The 17,012-nt window shown below is 49.5% G+C and overlaps 1 non-coding gene across 1 annotated transcript; it reads right to left on the bottom strand.

Annotated features, from left to right (window-relative positions):
• Positions 1 to 11,336: 11,336 nt before the first annotated feature.
• On the bottom strand, positions 11,337 to 11,409 carry TRNAR-CCU (transfer RNA arginine (anticodon CCU)). The gene has a single exon. It is a non-coding gene; the product is annotated as a tRNA-Arg (tRNA).
• Positions 11,410 to 17,012: the final 5,603 nt, after the last annotated feature.

Genomic DNA, 17,012 nt, shown 5'->3' on the forward strand with positions numbered 1-17,012 from the left:
AGGTAGATTTTCAATAATTGGAAGGTAGAGCAAACAGAAGAAGGCAGATTTCTAAGCAACTACAAATTCGCACGCATACTGAGCCTAAGATCTTCAAGAGACTGGATTCAACAAGTATTTTCCCATCCTACATGTCTTTCGGCAACTTGAAGAGTTTCTGTAGATTAGATTTGCCGTTGTTTCTCTTTACAGATTACACTCCTGTGTTAGGCTGGACTTCCCCCTTCTCGTTTCCTTTGTCTCTTCAGGTACTTTCAGCAGCCTTTCTACTGCCCTGCATGATCTTCGTCCTCTCCGACTTTTCCATGGCTCCCGAGACCTCACTTGTGGGAATGCACTCCGACCCGCGTCCTGTGAAGGGACACGGCACGAGGAGAGAAGAGGAGAGACGAGAAAGAGAGAGTTGGCGAACACAGGAGAGAAAACAGAGAAACAGGAGAGCATGGCGAGCAACTCACCACCTGGAGTCATCCTCTTGGATCCAAGCTTCAGTTGTGGAGAAGACACCGTTCCTGACCAGAGAAACGAGCAGCCTCTGAAAAAGGGGCCTTTTCTCCCTCCTAGCCACAGCTGGTCAGGATCCTTTGCTTACAAACCGAACCCTAATGGACGGGGCTTCCCGACCCGGACTCAGGTGGGGCGTGTGAGAAGTGGGACTGTTCTTAATGTTTCCTCTGAATAGTGTGGGGGTGCCTCAGTTTCCCCTAGGCAGTTCTTAAGTATCTAGGGGGTGGAGTAAGGGTGTATGATCATTGCAGAGCCCTAGAGGGCATATGTGTGCAGGAGTCTGGACACAGAGAATGGCCAACACCCTGTTTCCTGGCAACTGATGGCCTGGGCCCTTCCCCCCCTGCAAGGTTAGAGCTGAAGGGTTGGAGAACAAAGGAATCAGGTGACCTCCTGGCCCGGGAAAGGGACAAAGCCCAGAGGAGGAGGGGCTGGAGGGGGGTTTCAGTTTGGGGCTGGCTGGGACATGGAGTGAAGTGCAGACGTGGTTGTCTGGCTCACTGCCCCCCAAAATGGACCCAGCTGAGGGGTCCCGTTCTCTGCACCTGCAAGCTCTGTTTTAGACCATGTTTCTGTCGTCAAATAAACCTTCTGTTTACTGGCTGGCTGAGAGTCACATCTGACTGCGGAGTTGGGGTGCAGGACCCTCTGGCTTCCCCAGGAGCCCCGCCTGAGCGGACTCGCTGGGGGGAAGCGCACGGAGGGGCAGAGGAGGCTGAATGCTCCGAGGTCAGACCCAGGAAGGTGGAAGCTGTGTGAGCTGTGAGTCCTGAAGACAGGCTGCTCACAGAAAAGCGACTGCCCCAGAGTTCTGACTGGCTTCATAGGGAGCAGTTTCAGAGCATGCCGGGGACTCCGTGACAGGGCGTGAGCAGAGTCCTCACCAAACCAGACACTTCTCTCTCCGAGACTGGCGAGAGCTTGGCTCCCAGATGGAGGGCTCTTGCCTGGCATCACCAACGGTCACAGGCTCGCTGCTCTCACTCACATTGCGTCGCATGAGGGCAGTAGACTCTGAGGCTTGACTTCTTTTTCCTTGCTACTAAAGCCAGCCCAAGGGGAAAAAAACAAGTAAGTTACCATCTCAGGCGGCAACGTCTCAGAGGCTCCTCTGTTTGCCTCTTCCACACGGCGGGGATCCGCCCTCCACTCTCCTCCCATTACACCTTGAGCATCCCAACCAAAATCTCCTTTTCTTACGGCACCCCACAGAGTCACTCTGCTCAAGAGACTCTGGCCCCTCTCCACCTACATCCCCCCGAGCCCTGTCCCCAGCGAGGACGCCCACGGCCGCTGAGGAGGACGACAGCGACTGCGGACGAGGAACTGGAAGCACTGACCTGGCAGCCAGGTCTGCAGAGGGCAGAGAGCGGAGGCCTTGTTCCGCCCCCTTGGAAAGAGGCCCAAGCGGCTCAGGCCCCCTCCTGCCGTGTTTCCCTCCGGCGAGAGCTCCGGCACCATTCCTCGCCAGAGCCGCTGCGAAAGCCGAGCCGGAGCCCTCGCTCCACAGCGCTCATCATGTTGTGGGTCGTCTTGTGTTGCGTGTGACATGTTGTGGGTTATTTTGTGTTGAGTGAGTGTGTGTTTGTGAGATGTTGTGGGTCGTGTGTGTGATGTTTTGTGTGTGTTGCTTTCCGTGTCGCGGTGTGTGTGTGTCTTTGTCGTGTGTTATTTTTGTGTGTCGTGTTCTGTGCCCTTCTGTGTCATCGTATCGAAAAGCATTTTGGTGAATAATTCGAGGAGAGCTTTAGCACTAGTACTTGTCGATAATTTAAGTCTCCTTAGGAGTAATTTTCTTGACCCAATCGCTACGAACTCTTCAGGAGAGACGCTGGATTGCTGGAGTCTTTACCACTAGATACTTGTAAAGAATGATTTTCTACCTTGAGTCCTTTGCACGAACCGATCTGTTCCAACGCACCAAAGGAGAATGCCTTTGCTTTTCTGCTGGAGGATTCCGTGGGAAATTTATCAGAGGACGGCTGAGGAATGAATTGTCTCATTCCTAGTCAGTTTCACGGACCGATTTTAGTCCAAATCTCCAGGAGCTAATTATGAATATAGTACGGAGGATGATTCCATGTGTAATTAATTGCTAACATTGATCAGAAAGAACTGCCTCCTTTTTAGTCATTTCTACCAAATCGTCAACTGATATCTACCTAATCACAAGGAGCCAATCTGAAAGGCTTTTGGAGGAGGATTCCATTTGTCATTGATTATAAGCATTGATCAGTTATAACTTTCTCTTTTTTAGCAATTTTCTCGATAAATCCTTGCTAAATGCCAAAGAGAGAATAGACTTGCTTTTTGGTGCATGGTTCCATGAGGAGGACATCAGGATACCTGATTTCGAATGACGTTCTCATTTTCAGTAATTTTCGCAACCTGCTCTGTACCGTCTGACGAGAAGTGAATCCTCGGGGCTTTCAGGAAGATTCCCTCTCAAATTTATCTGTCGCACAGGTCAAAGATGAATTTCTCTATTTTAGTATATTTCGAGAAAGGATTTCTTCCAAATCACCAGCAGGGAATCGAAAAGCGTTTTGGTGAATCATTCGAGGAGAAATGGATCACTAGTACTTGTCAATAATGTATGTCTCATTATGAGTAATTTTCTTGAACAGATCTCTACCAAATGATCAGGCGAGATTACGTATGGCTTTTCGAGGAAGAGTGCATGAGACATCAACGGCTACATCTGATTAGTAATGAAAGTCTCATTTTTAGCACTTTACACTACCCATCTGTATGTGTGACGTGTTCTGTGTGTGTGTGCGTCGGTATCGTGCTGTGTGTGTTGTCTTGGGTGGCCACAACACAGGGAAATGCACAAAGCATTCCCCTCCTGGAGGAAGAGTGACACGACGTGGCCACTCAGGAGTAATACACAAACAATCCCAAGCCTCCCCCCCCACCCCCCACCCCGGAGCAACAGTGATGTCTGTGGCCAATTCAGGTCATTCAGAAAGCATTTCCCTCATGGAGCAACAGTGACACTGGGTGGCCACTTGGAGTAATGCAGAAAGCATTTCCCTCACGGAGCAATGGTGACACTGCGTGGCCAATTCAGGTAGTGCTCATATCATTTCCCTCCCGGAGCAACAGTGACACCGGGCAGCCCCTTGGAGTAGTGAATCCTCGGGGCTTTCAGGAAGATTCCCTCTCAAATTTATCTGTCGCTGCCAAGGTTCCTCCCCCACTCTGAACTCTAGGGTACAGATGTGGGGACCTGCATGGAACACCTCCTAAGCTTATCTTTACTAGCTTAGGTCAAAACTTCCCCAAGGTACAAAATATTCCACCCGTTGTCCTTGGATTGGCCGCTACCACCACCAAACTAATACTGGTTACTGGGGAAGAGCTGTTTGGATGCATCTTTCCCCCCCAAATACTTCCCAAATCCTTGCACCCCACTTCCTGGACCAGGTTTGGTAAAAAGCCTCACCAATTTGCCTAGGTGACTACAGACCCAGATCCTTGGATCTTAAGAACAATGAACAATCCTCCCAACACTTGCACCTCCCCTTTCCTGGGAAATGTTGGATAAAAAGCCTCACCAATTTGCATAGGTGACCACAGACCCAAACCCTTGGATCTGAGAACAATGAAAAAGCATTCAGTTTTCTTACAAGAAGACTTTTAATAAAAATAGAAGTAAATAGAAATAAAGAAATCCCCCCTGTAAAATCAGAATGGTAGATCTCTTACAGGGTAATTAGATTCAAAAACATAGAGAACCCCTCTAGGCAAAACCTTAAGTTACAAAAAAGATACACAGACAGAAATAGTTATTCTATTCAGCACAATTCTTTTCTCAGCCATTTAAAGAACTCATAATCTAACACATACCTAGCTAGATTACTTACTAAAAGTTCTAAGATTCCATTCCTGGTCTATCCCCGGCAGAAACCAGCATATAGACAGACACACAGACCCTTTGTTTCTCTCCCTCCTCCCAGCTTTTGAAAGTATCTTGTCTCCTCATTGGTCATTTTGGTCAGGTGCCAGCAAGGTTACCTTTAGCTTCTTAACCCTTTACAGGTGAGAGGCGCTTTCCCCTGGCCAGGAGGGATTTCAAAGGGGTTTACCCTTCCCTTTATATTTATGACACCCCCCCCCAAATCTCAGCTAGGGTGAAACACTGGCTGGGATTTCTTCCTGGAGCTCTAGGAAAAACAGAGATAATAAGACACATGCATCTCTAAATACACTACCAAGTACATAAAGACTAACAATGTTTTCCACATCTCAAGGACGATTTTAACCAGTTGATTCTAGGAAACTTTCACGGGAGAGTGCATCAGCCACTTTGTTAGAGCTCCTGAGATGTGTTGGATGTCGAAATCAAAATCTTGGAGAGCTAAACTCCACCAAAGAAGTTTTTTGTTAGTTTCCTTGACGGTGTGAAGCCACTTCAGTGCAGCATGGTCGGTTTGCAGGTGGAAACACCGTCCCCAAACATATGGGCGTAGCTTTTCCAGAGCGTAACATTCCAGAGCGTAACAATGCATAACATTCTTTTTCAGTGACTGACCGGTTGCTTTCCCTCTCAGACAGTTTTTTGCTGAGAAACACTACAGGGTGGAATTCTTGATCAGGTCCTTTCTGCATTAAAACTGCTCCCACACCACGCTCGGACGCATCTGTGGTTACTAGGAACGGTTTGTCAAAGTCTGGGGCCCTTAGTACAGGGTCAGACATGAGTGTCGCTTTAAGCTTGTTGAAGGCCTTCTGACACTTTTCGGTCCACTGAACAGCATTTGGCTGTTTCTTTTTGGTTAGGTCTGTCAGTGGGGCAGCGATTTGGCTGTAGTGCGGTACAAATCGTCTGTAATAACCGGCCAAGCCTAAGAAGGATTGAACCTGTTTCTTTGACTTTGGGACAGGCCACTTTTGGATAGCATCCACTTTGGCCTGTAGGGGGCTGATAGTTCCTTGACCCACCTGGTGTCCAAGGTAAGTCACTCTGTTTAGGCCTATTTGACACTTCTTAGCCTTAACAGTTAGTCCTGCCTCCCTTATGCGCTCAAGGACTTTGTGTAGATGTTCCAGGTGGTCTGCCCAGGAATCCGAAAATATGGCCACATCGTCAAGGTAGGCGACTGCATATTCTCCTAATCCCGCTAGGAGACCATCTACAAGACTTTGGAAAGTGGCGGGTGCATTTCGCAGCCCGAAAGGGAGTACATTAAATTCATACAGCCCGAGATGTGTGATGAAGGCTGACCTTTCCTTGGCAGATTCATCTAGCGGTACCTGCCAGTACCCCTTGGTTAAGTCCAAGGTAGAGATGAACTGGGCCCGTCCCAGTTTCTCTCATAGTTCATCTGTGCGTGGCATTGGATAGTTGTCTGGGCGAGTTACAGCATTTAGCTTACGGTAGTCCACGCAAAAACGTATTTCCCCATCTGGTTTGGGAACTAGAACCACTGGAGATGCCCATGCACTTTCAGAGGGGCGGATTACACCCATCTGTAACATATCCTGGATCTCCCGTTCTATAGCAGTTTTAGCTTGAGGAGACACCCGGTAAGGGTGGACCCTAATTGGGTGAGCATTACCTGTGTCAATGGAGTGGTATGCCCGTTCAGTCAGTCCTGGGGTGGCTGAGAACGTTGGTGCGTAGCTAGTGCGCAGCTCCTTGATCTGCTGTCACTGCATACGCCCAAGGGTCATGGAGAGGTTCACCTCTTCCACACGACCAGCACTTTTCCCTTCGTAGTAGACACCTTCAGGCCACTCAGCGTCATCTCCTCCCTGGGCTGTAAACTGACAAACCTTTAATTCTCTGGAATAAAAGGGCTTTAGAGAATTAATATGGTGCACCTTAGGCTTTCGGTTAGAGGTGGGGAATGCTATGAGATAATTAACAGCTCCCAGGCGCTCCTGGACCGTGAATGGCCCTTCCCACGATGCTTCCATTTTATGGGCCTGGAGCGCCTTTAAGACCATGACCTGGTCTCCTACTTTGAAGGAATGCTCTCTGGCATGTTTATCATACCAGGCTTTTTGCTCTTTTTGAGCATCCTGTAAGTTTTCTCTAGCAAGGGCTAAAGAGGTTCGGAGGGTGTTTTGTAGGTTGGTTACAAAGTCCAGAATGTTATTTCCTGGAGAAGGTGTAAATCCCTCCCATTGCTGCTTCACCAACTGCAATGGCCCCCTAACCTCACGGCCATATACAAGTTCAAATGGGGAAAACCCTAAACTGGGATGTGGTACAGCTCTGTAGGCAAAGAGCAACTGCTGCAACACTAGGTCCCAATCATTGGAGTGCTCATTTACGAATTTACGTATCATGACCCCCAAAGTTCCATTAAACTTCTCCACCATGCCATTTGTTTGATGGTGGTAAGGAGTGGCAACCAAGTGATTTACCCCATGAGCTTCCCAAAGGTTTTCCATAGTTCCTGCCAGGAAATTAGTCCCTGCATCTGTGAGGATGTCGGAGGGCCAACCTACCCTGGCAAAAATGTCTGCTAGTGCCTGGCACACACTTTTACCCTTGGTGTTGCTTAGAGGTACTGCTTCCGGCCATCGGGTGGCAAAATCCATGAAAGTCAGTATGTACTGCTTTCCTCTGGCTGTCTTTTTCGGAAAAGGACCCAGAATATCCACAGCTACTCGCTGAAATGGAACTTCAATGATGGGGAGTGGCTGGAGAGGAGCTTTGACCTGGTCTTGGGGTTTTCCCACTCTTTGGCACACCTCACAAGACTGGACATACGTAGAAACATCCTTGCCCATTCCCTCCCAGTGGAATGACCCCACCAAACGGTCTTTGGTCCTGTTCACCCCAGCATGGCCACTAGGGTGATCGTGGGCTAAGCTCAAGAGCTTGGCCCGGTATTTAGTTGGAACTACCAACTGTCTCTGAGGATGCCAGTCTTCCTGGTGTCCACAAGAAAGAGTTTCCTTGTATAAAAGTCCTCTTTCTACAACAAACCTGGATCGATTAGAAGAGCTGAGAGGCGGTGGGTTGCTCCGTGCCACCCTCCAAGCTCTCTGGAGGCTTTCATCTACTTTCTGTTCAGTGTGGAACTGTTCCCTTGATGCTGGAGACATCAGTCCCTCATGGGATTGTGGACCTAGGCTTGGTCCCTCTGGAAGCAATATAGGGGATGGAGCTGTTTCTGTTGACTGTGAACCGCTCTCCGCTGGTGCACTATGTTGGGATTCAGGCTCCGGCTGAGCCTCTTGTGTCAGGTTATCAGCTGCTGCCAGTTCAGGGTCGGTGGGGCCCTCTGGTGTTGAGGTTGCAAGTACTGGATTCAGTGCTGACACGGGGTCTGGTGTTGGTTGTTCGGCTGGTTCCGGTTCTGGGACTGGTTCCGTCTGGGTCTCTGGGACTGGATCCACTACTGCTGTTGCAGACATTGGCCTGGGGTCCGGGTCCATCACCTCTGACTGGGTCCTGATAGAAGTTTCCGGAACAGAGCTAGGCCTCACGGCTTGTTTAGCCTGGCTGCGGGTGACCGTTCCCACCCTCTTGGCCTGCTTCACATGATTGGCCAAGTCTTCCCCCAACAGCATGGGGATGGGATAACCATCATAGACTGCAAAAGTCCACATTCCTGACCAGCCCTTGTACTGGACAGGCAACTTGCCTGTAGTCAAATTGAAAGAGTTGGACTTGAAGGGTTGAATCGTCACTTGGATCTCTGGGTTGATTAAATTGGGGTCCACTAAGGAAGCATGGATAGCTGACACTTGTGCTCCGGTGTCCCTCCACGCGGTGACCTTCTTCCCGCCCACACTCACAGTTTCCCTCCGCTCCAAGAGTATCTGGGAGATATCTGGGCCTGTGGACCTCTGGTGTGATTCCGGTGCAATGAACTGTAATCTGTTGGGGTTCTTGGGGCAGTTGACCTTTACATGCCCCAGCTCGTTACATTTAAAACATCGTCCAGCTGACGGGTCACTGGGGCGAGGAGGGTTGCTGGAGAACGGGGTGGTGGGACGATAAGGGGTCTGGAGGGTTCTTTGGGAGGTAGGTGGGGCCTTGGGCGGCCCCTGGTAATAGGGTGTGGTCTGGGGTGGTCCCTTCTGGTCTCCGCTCCACCTGCGACCAGTTTTCTTCTTCTCTGCCACCTCCACCCATCTGGCTCCAATCTCTCCTGCCTCGATTACAGTTTTGGGTTTCCCATCTAGGAAGTATCTTTCTATTTCCTCAGGAACACCCTCTAAGAATTGTTCCATTTGCATTAGGAAGGGCAAATTTAGTGGAGATTCAACACTTGCTCCTGATATCCAGGCATCCCAATGTTTCACAATGTGGTAGGCATGTCAGGTAAATGACATGTCTGGTTTCCACCTTAGGGCTCTGAACCTCCGACGAGACTGCTCAGGTGTTATCCCCATTCTGACTGTGACCTTGGATTTAAACAGTTCATACTTGTTCATGTGTTACTTTAGGCATTTCAGCTGCCACCTCAGCTAAGGGTCCACTGAGCTGTGGCCTCAGCTCTACCATGTATTGGTCAGTAGAGATGTTGTACCCAAGGCAGGCCCTTTCGAAGTTTTCTAAGAAGGCCTATCATCACCTGCCTTGTAGGTGGGGAACTTTCTGGGATGGGAAGTGGTACCTGGAGAAGGATTGCTAGGGTTTGTTGGTATATTCTGTTGGGCCTTTATCCTCTCCACCTCCTCCACATGCTTCCTCTCTTTTCCTTCTCCTCCTCCACATGCTTCCTCTCTTTTTCCTTCTCCTCCTCCAAATGCTTCCTTGCTTCCATTTCCCTCTTGTGGGCAGCCTCCTGTACCTCCTTCTCCAGCCGCATGAGTTCTATCTGTCTTTCATGTTCCCTTTGTTTTTCCTCAGCCTGAAATTTGGCTAATTCCAGCTGTAGTCGAGCTGCGGATTTGGTCATTCTAACCTCTCTGTTTTTAACTAACTTTACATCCGAGGTTTAGAAAGAAACAAACAAAACTTGGCTGTAAAATTTTGCTGTGCTGGAATAGAATACCTATTCTCTGAAAGTGATTGTCAGCCTACAGAAAAAGACAATTCCCTTGTCTCTGCTCTGGGCCCAAATTAAAGCAAAAAACCTCCAACTACTTGGAAACCTGCTTACCCAGCCCAAAGAAAAAGCAAATGGGTAGAACACACCCCCCCTATTTACTTTTAGGAAGAAAAGAAAAGAAAAAAAAACCTCTGGGTTGGAAGACTGTGAATTTCCCTGCAGGAGTTAAGTACCCTGCCTCCAGGCAAAGAAAACCTGCAATTCACAAAGATAATCCCCTTTTGTCTCTGCTTGGCCACAAAGCAGAGAAAAAACAAGCTGCTTTCAGTTTCAGCTGCTTTCTGGACTTCCTTTCCAAAGGAAAAAAAAATTTCCTTTTTAAAATCTGTATTTCTAGTTCAAAAAATCTCAACTGGATCTCAAAATAATTTCAGGTTAATCCCACCACTATGCCACCATGTCAAGGTTCCTCCCCCACTCTGAACTCTATGGTACAGATGTGGGGACCTGCATGAAAAACCTCCTAAGCTTATCTTTACCAGCTTAGGTCAAAACTTCCCCAAGGTACAAAATATTCCACCCATTGTCCTTGGATTGGCCGCTACCACCACCAAACTAATACTGGTTACTAGGGAAGAGCTGTTTGGACGCGTCTTTCCCCCCCAAATACTTCCCAAAACCTTGCACCCCACTTCCTGGACCAGGTTTGGTAAAAAGCCTCACCAATTTGCCTAGGTGACTACAGACCCAGACCCTTGGATCTTAAGAACAATGAACAATCCTCCCAACACTTGCACCCCCCCTTTCCTGGGAAATGTTGGATAAAAAGCCTCACCAATTTGCATAGGTGACCACAGACCCAAACCCTTGGATCTGAGAACAATGAAAAAGCATTCAGTTTTCTTACAAGAAGACTTTTAATAAAAATAGAAGTAAATAGAAATAAAGAAATCCCCCCTGTAAAATCAGAATGGTAGATCTCTTACAGGGTAATTAGATTCAAAAACATAGAGAACCCCTCTAGGCAAAACCTTAAGTTACAAAAAAGATACACAGACAGAAATAGTTATTCTATTCAGCACAATTCTTTTCTCAGCCATTTAAAGAACTCATAATCTAACACATACCTAGCTAGATTACTTACTAAAAGTTCTAAGATTCCATTCCTGGTCTATCCCCGGCAGAAACCAGCATATAGACAGACACACAGACCCTTTGTTTCTCTCCCTCCTCCCAGCTTTTGAAAGTATCTTGTCTCCTCATTGGTCATTTTGGTCAGGTGCCAGCAAGGTTACCTTTAGCTTCTTAACCCTTTACAGGTGAGAGGAGCTTTCCCCTGGCCAGGAGGGATTTCAAAGGGGTTTACCCTTCCCTTTATATTTATGACACACCCTTTATTCCATAACATAATTAAGGAAAATATTTCTCAATGAACTCTTCGTAAAAGGTCAGAAACAGCCAGTGTCCGCATCATGCTAAGGGCATTGGTATTTTCTTTAAATTTGCCAGACCAACCTAACTAACATCTAACAGACATTTGAACCTCTTCTTTTCACACGATTGCTCATCCTCAGGCTCTGCTTTGTCTCCAGACAGATCCATTCTCTTTCAGAACGGCCTTCCTCTTTCCATCTGTTTTGTTCATTGACATGTTGGAGTAAACACTCCCCTTCACTCTGTTCTCAGACAAACACTAGTATTAACTGTTTGCTACTGATGGGTTTAGAAAGCGTTTGTCGAGTGGAAGATGACATTTGTGGAGGATTGTTCCCAAGATCCAGTACTTTGTGTTCCAACATATCCCAGCTTCCTTGGTGAAAATAAGACCAAGGTTTCCTTGCAATATAGAAGAAGAAAGCAGCTTTTCACCCCAGATGGGACTTGGACCCACAATCTCTGGCTTAGGAAGCCAATGCCTTATCCATTAGGCCACTGGGGCCCTGCTGCATAAGTGAAGGAGGGATGGAAATTCCCTCTCATAATTGCACATTCCTCACATTCACTTGGAACCAAATACTCCCTTTATGAACTTTACATAACTGTCTGCATCCCCTGGCTGCGAGGCAAAGGGGCAGGTCACTGACAGAGCTGAGCACCACCTTTCTGCCAGCCATCTTTAGAGAAGAACCCCACCCTAGAGTCACACCTCCCTCCTCCAGCACCTCCATGTCTGTGGCTCTGAGTGCCAGTAGGCTGCTTAGTGGGCGAATCTGGGCTTGGAAGGGGGGGTCAGGTCAGCCTGTAAGGAATAACCAGGTGGGGCAGACCCAGGGGGAGGCTGTGGGCTGCTGTACAATTGGATCAAGTGACAGCTGGCTGAGTTCCAGGAGATGAGGCTGCAGCTGGACGATTTGAGCAGGATCACCGAGTGAGGGGAGGGGCGGCCTCCCATGACATTTTTGTGGCCTGCAGGGAATGGAGACAAAGCAGGGGGATGCAGGGACTCAGGGCAGGACCCGCAGATCCGGTACTGCAGGGCTACAGTTGATGGAGGAGAGAGAGTCCTGCAAGAGGAAGCAGCCGGAGGGAAGCAATAAGTGCAGAGTGCTAGCCAGCCAGCTGAGAGTCACAGGGGTCCAGAAATGGAAATGCTAGCAGGTCCTATGGTGTAATGGTCAGCATGCAAAACTCTGAATCCTGCGATCTGAGTTCGAATCCCAGTGGGACTTCCTGGGTCTATGTTGGTTTGCTGCAAAGCTTTAGAGTTTAGGGTGCTTGGTTTCCGTGTCTCTGGGTGAATCAGAGTGAATTTTTTCCCTCTTCCTGGGCAACTGATGCCCACTGGAGATAGGTCTTTGGTCCAGCTGGTTCAAGGGTCTGGCCACAATAGGTTGGGGCCCTGGAACTTAACAGTCTGGCTAGAGACACCTGAACATTGTGTTTCTCAATGCTTCACCTGATGCTTACAAGTTTGGTCCTTCTACCTGCAGTTGCCAACCTCTTCCTCTTGCCCACATGGCGCTTGAATAAAGGAGTGCCAGGGACAGGCTTCATAGTCAGGGCTAGGCAGGAGGGAGGAAGTGTTCCAGGCTGGAGCCCAGCACATCTCTCCTCCTCTGGGCACCTAGAGCAGAGGCGGCTGGTGCTGACAGCTCCAAGGGAAGGCTTAAAAGGCACAGAGCAACCGTGGGTGGGGCAAGAGGAGAAGAGGAACATGCCTATGTGTGGCCAGCAGACAGCCACAGAGAAAGACAGACAGCCTGCTCCCTGCTCTCTGGCATGCCGAACCCTCACTGAAGGCCACCTACAGACCAGCATTCTCTCTGCGGCCAGCATCACAAGGTGGTAGGAAAACAAAGCCAGCCCGCCAGTGAGGCCTCTGACCGTTCCCACTCAAGGAGTATTTTTGGCGGTGGCACAGGAGATATTTCCCCAAGAGGCTGTAGAGGCTTGTAGGGGCTTTGTGCTGGGAGAGAAGCTGAGCCCTGATTAGGGGGCGGGGCTTCACTGACTAGGAGTCCTATAAAGGTAGAAGCCAGTCAGGCAGTGGCACAGGACCTAGCAAACAGAGCTGTAAATGGGGGAGTTTGAGTGGGAGTTCTCTTGGAGGAGAAGGTGTTTGTGTGTGTTTGGTTTTGTATTGGTAGTATCTGTATGTGTAGAGGCTTGGAGGGGCTTTGTGCTGGGAGAGAAGCTGAGCCCTGATTAGGGGGCGGGGCTTCACTGACTATGGGTCTTATAAAGGTAGCGGCACAGACAGCTGCAGCGGCACAGGAGCTAGCAAACAGAGCTTTAAACAGGGGAGTTTGAGTGGGAGTTCTGTTGGAGGAGAAGGTATTTGTGTGTGTGTGTTTGGTTTTGTATTGGTAGTATCTGTATGTGTAGGGGCTTTGTGCTGGGAGAGAAGCTGAGCCCTGATTAGGGGGCGGGGCTTCACTGACTAGGGGTCCTATAAAGGTAGCAGCCAGTCAGGAAGCGGCACAGACAGCTGCAGTGGCACGGGAGCTAGCAAACAGAGCTGTAAACAGGGGAGTTGGAGTGGGAGTTCTGTTGGAGGAGAAGGTGTTTGTGTGTGTTTGGTTTTGTATTGGTAGTATCTGTATGTGTAGGGGCTTGGAGGGGCTTTGTGCTGGGAGAGAAGCTGAGCCCTGATTAGGGGGCGGGGCTTCACTGACTAGTGGTCCTATAAAGGTAGCGGCACAGACAGCTGCAGCGGCACAGGAGCTAGCAAAGAGAGCTGTAAACAGGGGAGTTCTGTTGGAGGAGAAGGTATTTGTGTGTGTTTGGTTTCGTAATGGTAGTATCTGTATGTGTAGGGGCTTTGTGCTGGGAGAGAAGCTGAGCCCTAATTAGAGGGCGGGGCTTCCCTGACTAGGGGTCCTATAAAGGTAGCAGCCAGTCAGGCAGCGGCACAGGAGGTAGCAAACAGAGCTGTAAACAGGGGAGTTTCAGTGGGAGTTCTGTTGGAGGAGAAGGTATTTGTGTGTGTGTGTGTTTGGTTTTGTATTGGTAGTATCTGTATGTGTAGGGACTTTGTGTTGGGAGAGAAGCTGAGCCCTGATTAGGGGGCGGGGCTTCCCTGACTAGGGGTCCTATAAAGGTAGCAGCCAGTCAGGCAGTGGCACAGGAGCTAGCAAACAGAGCTGTAAACAGGGGAGTTTGAGTGGGTGTTCTGTTGGAGGAGAAGGTATTTGTATGTGTGTGTTTGGTTTTGTATTGGTAGTATCTGTATGTGTAGAGGCTTGGAGGGGCTTTGTGCTGGGAGAGAAGCTGAGCCCTGATTAGGGGGCGGGGCTTCACTGACTAGGGGTCCTATAAAGGGAGCAGCCAGTCAGGCAGCAGCACAGATAGCTGCAGTGGTACAGGAGCTAGCAAATGGAGCTGTAAACAGGGGAGTTTGAGTGGGAGTTCTGTTGGAGGAGAAGGTATTTGTGTGTGTTTGGTTTTGTATTGGTAGTATCTGTATGTGTAGAGGCTTGGAGGGGCTTTGTGTTGGGAGAGAAGCTGAGCACTGATTAGGGGCGGGGCTTCCCTGACTAGGGGTCCTGTAAAGGTAGCAGCCAGTCAGGCAGCGGCACAGACAGCTGCAGCGGCACGGGAGCTAGCAAACAGAGCTGTAAACGGGAGTTTGAGTGGGAGTTCTGTTGGAGGAGAAGGTATTTGTGTGTGTTTGGTTTTGTATTGGTAGTATTTGTATGTTTAGGGGCTTTGTGCTGGGAGAGCAGCTGAGCCCTGATTAGGGGGCGGGGCTTCACTGACTAGCGGTCCTATAAAGGTAGCAGCCAGTCAGGCAGCGGCACAGACAGTTGCAGCGACACAGCAGCTAGCAAACAGAGCTGGAAACAGGAGAGTTTTAGTGGGAGTTCTGTTGGAGGAGAAGGTATTTGTGTGTGTTTGGTTTTGTATTGGTGGTATCTGTATGTGTAGGGGCTTTGTGCTGGGAAAGAAGCTGAGCCCTGATTAGGGGGCGGGGCTTCCCTGACTAGGGGTCCTATAAAGGTAGCAGCCAGTCAGGCAGCGGCACAGGAGCTAGCAAACAGAGCTGTAAACAGGGGAGTTTGAGTGGGAGTTCTGTTGGAGGAGAAGGTATTTGTGTGTGTTTGGTTTTGTATTGGTGGTATCTGTATGGGTAGGGGCTTTGTTCTGGGAGAGCAGCTGAGCCCTGATTAGGGGGCGGGGCTTCCCTGACTAGGGGTCCTATAAAGGTAGCATCACAGACAGCTGCAGCGGCACAGGAGCTAGCAAAGAGAGCTGTAAACAGGGGAGTTCTGTTGGAGGAGAAGGTATTTGTGTGTGTTTGGTTTTGTATTGGTAGTATCTGTATGTGTAGGGGCTTGGAGGGGCTTTGTGCTGGGAGAGAAGCAGAGCCCTGATTAGGGGGCGGGGCTTCACTGACTAGTGGTCCTATAAAGGTAGGATCACAGACAGCTTCAGCGGCACAGGAGCTAGCAAAGAGAGCTGTAAACAGGGGAGTTCTGTTGGAGGAGAAGGTATTTGTGTGTGTTTTGTTTTGTATTGGTAGTATCTGTATGTGTAGGGGCTTTGTGCTGGGAGAGAAGCTGAGCCCTGATTAGGGGGCGGGGCTTCACTGACTAGGGGTCTTATAAAGGGAGCAACCAGTCAGGCAGCGGCACAGACAGCTGCAGTGGTAGAGGAGCTAGCAAACGGAGCTGTAAACAGGGGAGTTTGAGTGGGAGTTCTGTTGGAGGAGAAGGTATTTGTGTGTGTTTGGTTTTGTATTGGTAGTATCTGTATGTGTAGGGGCTTGGAGGGGCTTTGTGCTGGGAGAGAAGCTGATCCCTGATTAGGGGGCGGGGCTTCCCTGACTAGGGGTCCTATAAAGGTAGCAGCCAGTCAGGGAGCGGCACAGCAGCTAGCAAACAGAGCTGTAAACAGGGGAGTTTGAGTGGGAGTTCTGTAGGAGGAGAAGGTATTTGTGTTTGTGTGTTTGGTTTTGTATTGTCAGTATGTGTATTTGTAGGGGTTTCGTGCTGGGAGAGAAGCTGAGCCCTGATTAGGGGGTGGGGCTTCCCTGACTAGGGGTCCTATAAAGGTAGCAGCCAGTCAGGCAGCGGCCCAGGAGCTAGCAAACAGAGCTGTAAACAGGGGAGTTTGAGTGGGAGTTCTGTTGGAGGAGAAGGTATTTGTGTGTGTGTGTGTTTGGTTTTGTATTGGTAGTATCTGTATGTGTAGGGGCTTTGTGCTGGGAGAGAAGGTGAGCCCTGATTAGGGGGCGGGGCTTCCCTGACTAGGGGTCCTATAAAGGTAGCGGCACAGACAGCTGCAGCGGCACAGGAGCTAGCAAACAGAGCTGTAAACAGGGGAGTTGGAGTGGGAGTTCTGTTGGAGGAGAAGAGGTTTGTGTGTGTTTGGTTTTGTATTGATAGTATCTGTATGTGTAGGGGCTTTGTGCTGGGAGAGAAGCTGAGCCCTGATAGGGGGCGGGGCTTCACTGACTAGGGGTCCTATAAAGGTAGCGGCACAGACAGCTGCAGCGGCACAGGAGCTAGCAAACAGAGCTGTAAAAAGGGGAGTTTGAGTGAGAGTTCTGTTGGAGGAGAAGGTATTTGTGTGTGTTTGGTTTTGTATTGATAGTATCTGTAGGTGTAGAGGCTTGGAGGGGCTTTGTGCTGGGAGAGAAGCTGAGCCCTGATTAGGGGCTGGGGCTTCACTGACTAGGGGTCCTATAAAGGTAGCAGCCAGTCAGGCAGCGGCACAGACAGCTGCAGTGGCACAGGAGCTAGCAAACAGAGCTATTAACAGGGGATTAAGAGTGGGAGTTTGGAGGAGAAGGTGTTTGTGTATGTTTGGTTTTGTATTGGTGGTATCTGTATGTGTAGGGGCTTTGTGCTGGGAGAGAAGCTGAGCCCTGATTAGGGGGCGGGGCTTCACTTACTAGGGGTCCTATAAAGGTAGCAGCCAGTCAGGCAGCGACACAGACAGCTGCAGGGGCACAGGAGCTTGCAAACAGAGCTGTAAACAGGGGAGTTTGAGTGGGAGTTCTGTTGGAGGAGAAGGTGTTTGTGTGTGTGTTTGGTTTTGTATTGGTGTATTTGTATGTGTAGGGGCTTTGTGCTGGGAGAGAAGCTGAGCCCCGATTAG

Source organism: Lepidochelys kempii, chromosome 15 (assembly GCF_965140285.1).
Source record: "Lepidochelys kempii isolate rLepKem1 chromosome 15, rLepKem1.hap1, whole genome shotgun sequence".
Taxonomy (NCBI): domain Eukaryota; kingdom Metazoa; phylum Chordata; order Testudines; family Cheloniidae; genus Lepidochelys; species Lepidochelys kempii.